The 12,601-nt window shown below is 41.9% G+C and overlaps 1 protein-coding gene across 3 annotated transcripts in view; it reads right to left on the bottom strand.

Annotated features, from left to right (window-relative positions):
- LOC149822338 (small ribosomal subunit protein mS47-like) overlaps positions 1–12,601 on the bottom strand; it is a 56,410-nt gene that overhangs the window by 40,615 nt on the left and 3,194 nt on the right. The window lies entirely within an intron of this gene.

Genomic DNA, 12,601 nt, shown 5'->3' with positions numbered 1-12,601 from the left:
TATTGCAAATAACCCAGTGTTTCATGAACGGACAAAGCATATTGAGGTGGATTGTCACTATGTACGTGACATGATCCAGACTGGGTACATTTGCACCAAGCACATATCTTCAGAGAACAAAATTGTTGATGTCTTCACAAAACCCCTAGCGAGTTCAAATTTTTTAAAATGTTGTGACAAGCTGAGCATTATTGATATATATGCTCCAGCTTGAGGGGGAGTGTTGAGAAGCAATCACCGTACATATGCATATGTATGTGGGTAGTTTGGTAACTACTTAAGATGTCAGGGGTATTATTGTAAACAATATGTTTTAGTCTAATCTCTCTATTTAAGTGAGATTAGACCTAATGAGATTTACGATTCTCTCTCTCTCTCTCTCTCTCTCTCTCTCTCTCTCTCTCTCTCTCTCTCTCTCTCTCTCTCTCTCTCTCTCTCTTTGTTTTACTAGAAACCCTAGCCGGCTTCAACATATGTAATACGAGATGATTTTCAAGAATAAGTTTCAAGAAATTAGGCTTCTTAAGGTTGGCAAAGAAATGAGGGTCAAAGTGGTACAAGTCCCGTTAAATGATGTCTATTAGTTATGAACAGAGTTGCCAGTCAAGGAAGCAGGAGCGGGAAGTGATTCGGAAAGCGGAAGCGGGAAGCGAGGCACTTTCAAAATTTTAGGAAGCGGGAAGCATGGGACGACTTAGAAGCGAACCGAGAATCATCTCGGAAGCGACCTAGGAAGCGAACCAGAAGCGTCCTAGGAAGCGAGGAAGAAGCGAAAAAAAATAAAAATAAAAATACAAAAAATAAAAAAAGGGGGAATCGAGCTTTCCTTAAATGGACCCAATTTCTTTTGCGCACGTTTCGGAAGTGCTTCCAAAACGTGCTTCCCCACTCCCTATGGCGCTTCCAGTAACTCTGGTTGTGAACCAGGTTCATGCTGAGGAATAAAGAAGATAAGAGGAAGAAGAGGATGTTGCAAAACCCCAAATCATCAATGCCTTAGACATATGGGTTCTCTTCTATTATATTAACTTACCTTTTAAGAGTACATGTCCATTTACAACAATATCCCATATTTCTAAAAGCCTACTATACAAGATAAGGGGTAAATATAAGAAACATAAAATACATCAGCACATGGAATAAACATAAAATGATAAATAACGCATCCCCGTTCTGGATCCAGATCATGGATCCAAACCAAATCACGTCTCAAGAGACCCCCTCAAGTTGTGCATGGTTAAAACCATGGACAACTTGCTCTTTAAAAACCAGAACCGTTGTTAACTCAAACATTTTGTGAATAAATCAGCCACCTACTCTTCTGTCCCAATAAACTTAGCCTCAATCTCTCCATCCAATCTTGCTTCGAATGAAATACTGATCTATTTTGATATGCTTTATTCTACCATGTTGAATGAGATTAAGCGAAATCTTAATAGCACTCTAATTATCGCAAAGTAGTTCAGAACATAACATCTTATGATTTAATTCACTAAGCAAGTATCTAACCCATGTTATTTCAGAAGATGTCGCAGCCATCGCCCTAAATTCGGCCTCTGCATCTTATGTTTTTTACTACTCCATAATACAAGATTTGCTCCAAGAAATACACTATATCCTGAAACTGATGTTCGTTCATTTAGATCACCTGCCCAATCTGCATCGAAATAAGCCATTATAGTTATAGCACCATTTGTTTCATCTCTTTTCTTATAGCATAAACCATCACCAAGAGTACCTTTGAGATACCGAAGTATTATCTTAACAGCCTCCACATGACTAGTTCTTGGAGAATGCATGTATTGTGACACTTGATTCACAACATAAAACAATATCAAGCCGTGTGAATGTAAGATATTGGAGCATACCTACAATACTCTTGTACTTGGTTGGATCATCATACATCCCCTTCATCAAAACTAAGTTTTTTATTCAATGGACTAGGAGTCAAAATATGCTTAAAGTCTTTCATACCAGCCTTATTTAACAGGTTGAAGGTGTACTTGTGTTGTGTCAGCAGCAATGTGTCCTTTCCTCTATCAACTTCAACTACCAAGAAATATTTCAGCTTCCTCAAGTCTTTTATTTTGAACCTTCAACTTAAAACTTCTTTGATTTCTACAATATGCTTCTCAGAATTTTCTGCAACCATTATATCTTCCACATAAATTAGCAGAACAGTTAGCCAACCCTTACCTTTATATATGAAGAGAGAATGATCAAGTTATGACCTGATAAATCCATGTTTTTGAATCTCAAGGGAAAAGCTCTCAAACCACGACCTCGATGCTTGCTTAAGTCCATATAGCTCTATTTAATTTGCATGCATATTAATTGGGATCCTTCTCACTATATCCTTGAAGTTGCTCCAATATAAACTTCCTCCTTCAAATCTCCATGCGAAAATGCATTTTTGACATTTAGTTCGCTTAATGTCCAACATAGTCAACTGCAAGAGATCAAATAATATGTATGGTTCTCATTTTTACCACCGAGCTAAAGGTCTCATCATAGTTCAGCCCATGTTCTTGTGTAAACCCTTTTGCCACCAATCTGGCCTTGTGTTTTTCTATACTTCCATCAGGTTTATATTTATTTTATACACCCACTTCGACTCAACAACATTTGTATCAACAGGTCTCGAAACAATATCCCATGTTTGGCACTCATATAATGCCTTTATTTTCTCATTCATGGCCTCGATCCATCTATTTGACTTTGATGCAAGGTGATATGTCATGGGATCTTCATGTTTTGAGACAGCAGTCAAGAATAATTGATTATATGTACTGAAACTCTCATAAGTGACCCATCTTTCCACTGGCTGCATATGATCACCTTCAATGCTGGCTGTATTATGCTGCACCTGATCTGTCCCTGTTTCAGCCTCTGTAAAAATTCCAAGTTATCTTTGTCTAAATTTCTGCGGTTGTATACTTTACGTTTGTATCTGCCATTGTATAGCTCAAGATCTTCATGTGAAAGGTTGTTCTGCTGATTATTTTGATCAGCACACTGTTGATTTTCATACTGCAGCTCATGTATTTCATCTTCACACGAATTGCTATCAACGTTTCCATGAACTGATTCATCATTCTCCGCTGGGAAAAGATTTGCAATCAGCCAAGGATGATAAATATCAGTTGTTTGTGAACTCTTTTATATCCATTATTTTTGTGATCGAAATTCTTTTCATTAAAGATCACATTCCTTGATATGCGGATACATCTGTTTTCAATGTCATAACACTGATATCCCTTATATTCATCAACATAACCAACAAAGTCGCAGACATATGCCTTTTTTGTCAAACTTGTTTCTCAAGGATGAATCAATATGCACAAAACAAATGCACCCATAAGCCCTCAATAGTCCATAATCAAGATGTCTAACAAATAGTTCATAAAAAGGAGATTTATCCTGAATTATTTTCTTCGGCAGCATATTAATGACATGGACAGCAGTGTGAAAAACCTCTGTCCATAAGTGAATAGGAACACATCCTTCATCCATCATAGCCAAAGCACTCTCAACAATGTGCCTGTGCTTTCTCTCAGCAAGCCCATTTTGCTGAGGTGTTCGAGGGCAGGACACTCTTCGATTAATCCCGTTCATTTTAAGATATTCAATAAAGTCATTCGAAGAGTATTCTCTCCCACCATCATACTGAAAATTCATGACTGACAAAGAGTTGATTTTGAATCATAATATAAAAGTTCTTGAATATGTTAAAAACCTCATATGTTTCATAAAATATATCCAAGTGTACCAGAAAAAATTGTCAACAAAAATCATATAGAATCAACTTTAAGAAGAAAAAGAATTAGGAGTTGGACCCTATACATCAGAATTAATGATTTCAAAAGGTTTAGAAGCTCTTTTATGGATGGAAATAAATGAAAGTACATGACTCTTGGATACTCGGCAACTATGACAAACATGACTTTCAAATTCTTGACTCTCACTAAAAACAAAAATTAGGTTATTGGAAATGAGTTTTCTAATGAAATTTTTATTACAATGCGCAAAACGGCTATGCCAAAGACTAGAATTACTTGACATGGACTCATTAACAAAACATGAGCAGAATCTTGGACTGTTGCAAGCATTTATTGACTCCAGCCACAAGATTTTCCTTGAAGATGTACATGTTTCCTTCCATCTACACTTTAGCGTACGTCATCTTCATGTGAAGATCCTTCACATAAACGGAAGGAGTAAAAACAAGACACGAGTTGGTATCATCAACTAACTTGGAAACAACATTAGATTCTTTTTAATATTTGAAACAAGAAAGACATTTGACAACTGAAGAATAGAAGGAGACATAGGAATAGAAACATTTTCAGTTCAAGTGATGGGATGTCGAGTACCATCTCCAGTAATGACTATTGTTTCCAAAATAAGGGATCAAATTTTGAAATTTACCTGCATCCCCAGTTATATGATTTGCTGCCCCTGAATCAACATACCAAATTCCTTGTTCATTTTGTTTCAATTTGAGTCCTGCAAGTGCTGCAACAAAAGTTGTCTATCTACTGGTGCTTGGACCTCTCTACTCGTCCCTGCCCCTACCGATCTGTCTACTGAATTTCCTTGAATTTTAGCCTCTGAGTTGTATTTAGAATCATCCTTAAACTAACAATCTTTCTTCACATGACCTAGCTTCTTGAAGACATAACATGTAGGAATTCTTTTGCCTTGATTTGTCAGCAATGGAATATTTGGAAGTGGAAGGAGACCTCGGCCTTCCTAATTCCCAAATCGTCGACGCCTTCTGCCACCTCTCATTCCACCACATCCTCTACCATATTGGGAATCAAATATCAATTCACAATGGTTGTCAGCATTAGATGAGTTACCGTCTGAACCTCCTGACATATTCATTTCAAAGAGAAGCGGCTTTGACCTTAATACTTCAAATTTTGGCAACTCAGGAAGACATGATAAGGTAGTGTAGACAATGCCATATTCTAGTCCCAATCTATTTAGTGTTTGATGCACTTTGTCCTTCTCTGAGACTACGCATCCAATGGTTGTTAATTGATCTGTGATCTGCTTCGTTTTGTTTAAATACTCCATTATGGACATGAACCCTTTCTTGAGATTTTGGAACTCCTTCAAAAACATGACCCTTGCTTCAGAAACTTGAGAATATGTCTGAACCAACTTACACCAAAGTTCCATAGCAGTACAGTCATCGGGTATGGTGCTCAGAACTTTCTGAAACAAGGTAAATGTAATGTATGCCACGAGTGCTTGATTGTGCTTCATCCAAGAGACATATTCAAGATTGCAAACATGGGTAATTACAGCAACCCCTTCATCATATTTCTTTTCCTGCATGAAGAATTCTGGGGGGGTCGCGATCGAGCCATCTAGGTGACGTGAAAGATCTTAGTTGTGAATGAATGGAATGATTTGCCATTTTCAGGTGAGGAAATTAGTATTGTTAAATTTTTCAGAAACAAGATGATTCAAAAACTAGCAGAAAGGGATGAGGATACAGAGGAATCCATGCTGAATACAGGTAGAAAAAAAGAAAAGGTATGAATAAGAAATGGATGCCAAGAATGAAAAAAGGAATATAGGATTATAAATCTGATATAAGAAAACTATAAACACAAACAATTCGAAATATGCAGACTATCAGTTTTCTGCAGTAAAAATTTTTTTTTGCATGGCAGAAAAAACAAAAAATCAGATTAACTTGAGCACCCAACTCAATCTCAGTAAATAAAATGATCCAAGTACTTCTTCCTCCCTTTTTTTATTTACTATTTAGAAGAGATGCATAACCCAGATCTGAAAGAGTAAGTCAGAATATTTTTCTTCACGTGAATATAACTTTCACAAATCTAAAAATGAGATCCAGATCTGGAAAAATATTTTCAAGCTAGAAACAAGAAAACAAGATTGATTTAGGGTTAAAGAATAAACTGAAAGAACAATAGCAGTAGGAATGGAAGAAAGGAGACAAGAAAGAAAGGAAATCAAGATATACGCAGTGAAGAGAAGGAGAAAGGGGTTGACAAGAAATATTTGCAGCCAAGGTTTTGATCTTACCTTGATGATCAGTTTTAATATCAGATCCACTCTGATACCATGTGAATCGGGTTCATGCTGAGGAAGAAAGAAGATGAGAGGAAGAAGATGATGCTGCAAAACCCCAAAATGTCAATGCCTCAGCCGTTTGGGTTCTCTTCTATTATATTAACTTACCTTTTAATAGGACTTGTCCATTTACAGCAATACCCCATATTTCTAAAAGCCTACTATACAAGATAAAGGGTAAATATTGGAAACATAATAAAATACATCAGCACATGGGATAAACATAAAATAAATCAGTACATAACGCATCCCAATTATGGATCCAGATTATGGATCCAAACCAAATCACGTCTCAACATTAGTTTCTTTATAGAGCACGCGGAAAAAAGAAAAAGGCCATCATTCGAAGATAAGTATGTGAACTGCAAAATAATCTACAGCTGTCAAGAATGTGAGCTTAGTTTTGCATAATCCATATGTAAGAAAATATTTGCACACGTGCTAACATAGCATTGAATTTCAATAAAGTATTCCCAATGTCCAAAAGAGTCCTAAAAGATTACAGCAAATGAAACCTATCTTATCTTCTTTTTAGATGATTTATTGAAACATTCCAATTGTTCCCTTGCGACTTACAGTGTACATTTTCGCTTAAAAGATGTTTTGCTTTTGTTGAGTCTGATGTAAGCTGCCGGTTCAGGTGAATCAATACTCCAAAGGGGCAGCCTGTATACTTGAACTGTAATCGCCTGCGGGCAAAATTGTGAATGAAGTAAATGCGTTGAGCTTTCTTTTGTTCACCCTTGTTGTGATTGCTTCTTGTGATTGCAATTTTTCTCCCTCTATTCTCTTTTGCTCTCTTGCACTCTGATTACAAGTTTCCGCGATTGGCAAGCGAGCTGACAAGTAGGCTTGCGGCGGTGGGGAAGGACCGTCGCGCCACGTTGGCCTATTGAAGGAAATAGGCCCGTGATAAGTGGTACCAGAGCCCGTTCTCGTGCTGGGGAAGGGACTCCGGAGTCGGTGTCGACAGACACGCCGACAGGCTGCGATTTGTGAGCAAGACATCGTGGCGCCTTATCAAAACTTGCGCAATACCAAAGGCAAGGCAGTTGCCGAAGCTGAGGAGATGGGTTTACCTCGGGGCCAAGAAGAGTTGGCTGCAACTATTAACAAGCTGGTGGAAGAGGTGACTTCGCATGAGAAAGCGATTTCACGCGCATATGAATCATTCAATGGATTAAATGATGTGGTGGCGAGCCTACAAGAGCAGGTAAACTTACTAATGGGGCAGGTCACTTCATTGACGACTACAGTGATCGACTTGCAGACTGAAGTAAGGGAGCTTCAATTGAAGAACCGTACGTTGCAGCGGACGGTAACTCGAAATGGCGGAAATGGTGAGAGGTCATCAAGGATTGATGTGCCAAGACTCACAAAATTCAATGGTTCTCGTGACAGTAAGGCCATTGAGAACTTCTTGTTCCAAGTAGAAGACTACTTGGATATCCAAAATGTGACCTTTGAAAATCTGAGGATTAAGGCTGCAGTGGCCTTACTTGATGGAGATGCTATCGCTTGGTGGAGGCGGAAGCGCAATGACATGGAGAGGGGTCAATGTGTGATAGACACCTTTGATGACTTCAAAATGGAGTTGCGCAACTACTTCATGCCAAGAAATGCGCAGAGACAGGCATACTGAATGGTTCGTGAGCTCAAACACACTGATTCGTTGCAAGACTATGTCAGAACGTTCCAGAAGCTTATGTTGGAGATACCTAACATGACAGAAGACGACATGCTCAACTGGTTCATTGTGGGACTCCAGTCATGGGCACAGTCTGAAGTGGAAAGGAGCAACCCCCGTATTTTTTAAGATGCATATGTGACGGTCGAGCGCTTAGTTGACACTCAGCGCAAGTCTTTCACACCATCAACCAAAGTTGGGAAGAAGCCTGACCACGGAGGCAAGAAGGATGAGCAGTGCAATGATAAAGGTGAGTCGTCGACACGCCATCAATCCGAAAAGAAACAGAACTTCACAAAGCATAACAACAACAACAAGGGTGCGGTTGTGACATGCTGGTTCTGTGGCGATAGACATATCGCCAAGCAGTGCCCAAAGCGCCTTGTAAAGGACGACGGGCAAGCCAATGCTGCACAGGAAGAATGCAGCGATACTGAATGCAGTGACACTGAGACCATGCAACCAAGGATGGGGGTCATGTGATCGATTAACGCAGCTAGAAGTTGTGCAGCTAAGAACATGCAGGTCAGTAAGGAACTTATGTACGTAGAAGTCATTATGAATGGAAAGTCTACTTCAGCAATGATAGACCCTGGGGCCACACACAACTTTGTCTCGCGGAAAGAGGCAGAGCGGTTGGGCTTCAAAACTAGGCCAAAGCAGAGGACCATCAAAACAGTAAACTCTGAGGCCAAGCCCATCCTTGGTGAAGCAAGAGATGTGCCTACTCAAGTGGGGAGTTGGGTCGGCAAAGCCAACTTCTCTGTAGTGCCCCTGGACGATTTCAAGGTAAGGGTATAGAGTTTCTGCGAAGCCAGAATGTTATGATGCTGCCAAAGTTTAACATGTTGACAATCATGGGGTCAGACTTGTCCCACACAGTGCAGTGTCTTACGCAGAAAGGCAAGTCTTCAGTGTTATCGGCAATGCAACTGAAGAAGGGTGTCAAGCATGGGGAGCAGACATTCTTAGTAGCAGTGCGCGCAGAAGAAGAGAAGGTAGAAGCAGCAGTGCCGCCGACCCTAGCCCCACTATTGGAGGATTTCGGGGGGTGATGCTTCCGTAATTGCCAAAGCGTCTTCCGCCAAGACGTGAGTTCGATCAAAAGATTGAGTTGACCCCGGGAGCGAAGCCTCCCGCAATGGTTTTATACCGTATGGGGCCAGCTAAGCTGAAAGAGTTGCGCAGGCAGCTAGACAAGATGTTGGACGCAAGCATTGTTCGTCCATCAAAAGCCCCATTTGGTGCCCCAGTCCTTTTCCAGATGAAACATGATGGCTCTAAATGGTTATGTGTGGATTACCGTGCTTTGAACAAGGTGACGGTGAAGAACAAGTACACATTGTCATTGATAGCGGACTTGTTCGATCAGTTATGCAGTGCCTGTATCTTTTCCAAGCTAGATCTGCGATCGGGTTACTGGCAGGTGAGGATTGTTGAAGGTGATGAGCCGAAAACAACTTGTGTCACCCGCTATGGTGCTTATGAATTTCTAGTAATGTCATTCGGGCTGACAAATGCTTCAGTGACGTTCACGACTTTAATGAACCAGATCTTCTACCCTTACTTAGACAAGTTCGTGGTAGTCTACCTGGATGATATCGTGATTTACAGCAGCAACATGGAGGAACATGTCAGGCACTTGCGAACAGTGTTTCAAGTGCTGAAGGAGAATGACCTCTGTGTCAAACGAGAGAAGTGTCTCTTCGGGCAGGAGGAGATCAGCTTCCTTGGCCACGTTGTGGGGCGTGGTGTGCTGCGTATGGATGGGCAGAAGATAAGAGCCATCCAGGAATGGGTTCCACCAAGCAAAGTGTCAGAATTGCGGTCATTCCTCGGTTTGGCAAACTATTATCGGCGTTTCATCAAAGGTTATTCCCTCATTGTTGCGCCCCTCACAGATTTGTTAAAGAAGAATCAGGTATGGCTCTAGACATGAGCGTGCCAAGATGCCTTTGATGGCTTAAAGAAAGCCTTAGTGAGGAAACCAGTGTTGCGACTACCTGATCATTCAAGACTCTTTGAAGTTCACACGGATGCTTCAGACTTTGCCATTGGCGGAGTTATTATGCAAGATGGCCATCCGATCGCATATGAGAGTCGCAAGCTGAAAGATGCAGAAAGGCGTTACACAGTGCATGAACGTGAGATGACCGCCATTGTGTATTGCCTCAGGACCTGGCGACACTACATTTTGGGTGCTGAGTTCGTCGTCAAGACGGACAATGTGGCCACGAGCTATTTTCAGACGCAGAAGAAGTTGACGCCTAAGCAAGCTCGATGGCAGATGTTTTTGGCTGAGTTCGACTTTGCCTTGGAGTACAAGGTTGAAAAGACCAATGTTGTGGCGGACGCCCTGAGCCGCAGGGCTGAATTGGCAGTTGCGCGTGCGGAGCCTTCTGAAGTGCATTTGGAGGGCGCATTATTGAGCCGCATCCGCGAAGGTACGCAGCAGGACCCGATAGCACAACACCTTGTTTCCCTGGTGCAGGCAGAGAAGACTCGGTGATTTTGGCTACAAGATGGACTCCTCGTCACATAAGGGGGACGCATCTTTCTGCCGCGGTGGGAAAGCCTCCGCCGAGAATTGCTTAAGGAGTGCCATGATACACTATGGGTCGTCCATCCTGGTCAGGAGCGGACCTTAGCACTCCTTGAGCGCGGCTACTATTGGCCGCAGATGAGAGACGATGTTGAGGGGTATGTGAGAACATGCCTCATCTGCCAGCAAGATAAGGGGACAAACCAGAAGGCTGCCGGTCTCCTTGAGCCTCTACCAATTCCAGAACGTCCTTGGGATAGCATCTCTATGGACTTTATTGTTATTCTGCCAAAGGTAGAGGGCCTCAGTTCTATTTTGGTCGTGGTGGATCGTTTCTCAAAGTATGCTACTTTCATCTCAACTTCTAAGAAGTGCCCTGCAGAGAAGACTGTAGAGTTGTTCGTAAAGCATGTGGTGAAGCACTGGGGCATACCAAAGAGCATTGTGAGTGATCGCGATGCTCGCTTCACGGGCAAGTTCTGGCGTGAAGTATTTTGGCTACTTGGCTCTGATTTGTTGTTTTCAACAAGCTTCCATCCGCAGACAGATGGGCAGACAGAGCGCATCAACGGGATACTGGAGCAGTACCTTAGGCACTTTGTTAGTGTCAATCAGAAAAATTGGGTGAAGCTCCTTGATGTGGCACAATTTTGTGATAACCTGCAGAAGAGCGAGTCTTCAGGCCACAGTCCGTTTGAGATAGCCACGGGGCAGCAGCCACTGACCCCGCACACTCTTGCCGCACAAGAAAAGGGAAGGTCATCCTTCGCCTATCAGTTTGTTCGCGACTGGCACGAGCAGAATGAGTTGACGAAGGCATTCTTACACAAAGCGGCAAAGAGAATGAAGAAGTGGGCGGACAAACATCGTCGACCCGCAGGGTTCCAAGTGTTGGTGAAGTTATATCCTGGTCGCACAGGCATCTTCCGCGGGCGGCACCGCGGACTACTCAGAAAGTATGAGGGACCCTTCACCATCACAAAGAAGGTGGGCAAGCTGGCATACAAGTTGGAGTTGCCCCTAGACTTCAAGGTGCACCCGGTGTTCCACGTGTGCAACCTCAAGCAGTTCCATCCAGATGGACACCCAGAACGTAGTGTGCCACAACGCGCTCCCATCATGCAGAGGGCCCCGGCAACACAACGGGCCGAGAAGCACCTCAGTCAGATCCTTCGCCACAAGGTGAACTATTTGGGGCAAGCGAAGAAATACTTGGTGCAGTGGGAGGAAACAGCGGAACCAACGTGGGAGCCTGCATTTCGAATGAACAACCGCTACCCTGCTGAAGTCAGGGCTTACCACGAAACAGATGGCGCCGAGGACGGCGCATGATTTGAAGGGGGGAGCATGTTCCCTTGCGACTTACAGTGTACAGTTGTGCTTAGAGTCTGTTTTGCTTTTGTTGAGTCTGATGTAAGCTGCCCGGTTCAGGTGAATCAATACTCCGAAGGAGCAGCCCGTATACTTGAACTGTAATCGCCTGCAGGCAAAATTGTGAATGAAGTAAATGCGTTGAGCTTTCTTTTGTTCACCCTCGTTGTGATTGCTTCTTGTGATTGCAATTTCTTTCCCTCTATTCTCTCTTGCTCTCTTGCACTCTGATTACAAGCTTCCGCGATCGGCAAGCGAGCTGACAAGTAGGCTTGCGGCAGTGGGGAAGGACCGTCGCGCCGCGTTGGCCCATTGAAGGAAATAGGCCCATGACACCAATCCTCTTTTGATTTAATAAAGTTTTTTAAATAAAGAAAAATCATCAAGAAACCAAAGGCTGCTAAACTTAGAATTCAAATTCAGACTCCTTTGGAATCTAAAAACCAAATACACAGAGACCACCAAAAAAACATCATTGTGTCACAGTTATTAATTTTATTTTCTCCCATGTGTGACTTAGTTCACACATTTAACGTTGTCCTTAGTTGCAATGAACAAATTATCTTGCAATCCAAAAACTCGCTAATCATGGGGCTTTTTCTTTTTTTGAAAAGAAAAGGGAAAATTGATTGTGAAATTCTTAGTAACATCATGGATGAAAAAGAACGCACAGAAACCACTAAGATAGGCAACCAGACACATTCAACCCAACAATTTCATTAATATGCGGCTCTTGATTGCAGCCATTTTGTGTTTAGGACCCCAAAAAGTAGATTTTTACTAATGAAGAATAGCACAGAGATTTGCCCCACATAGTATGATTCAATCCAACATTACCAAGAAATGAGTCGGTAAGAAAGAAAGAGAAATCACTTAACTTCCATATT

This window comes from Nuphar pumila, chromosome 11 (genome assembly GCF_984573655.1).
Source record: "Nuphar pumila chromosome 11, dmNupPumi1.hap1.1, whole genome shotgun sequence".
Lineage (NCBI taxonomy): Eukaryota > Viridiplantae > Streptophyta > Magnoliopsida > Nymphaeales > Nymphaeaceae > Nuphar > Nuphar pumila.
This window is presented reverse-complemented; position numbering and strand designations above follow the sequence as displayed.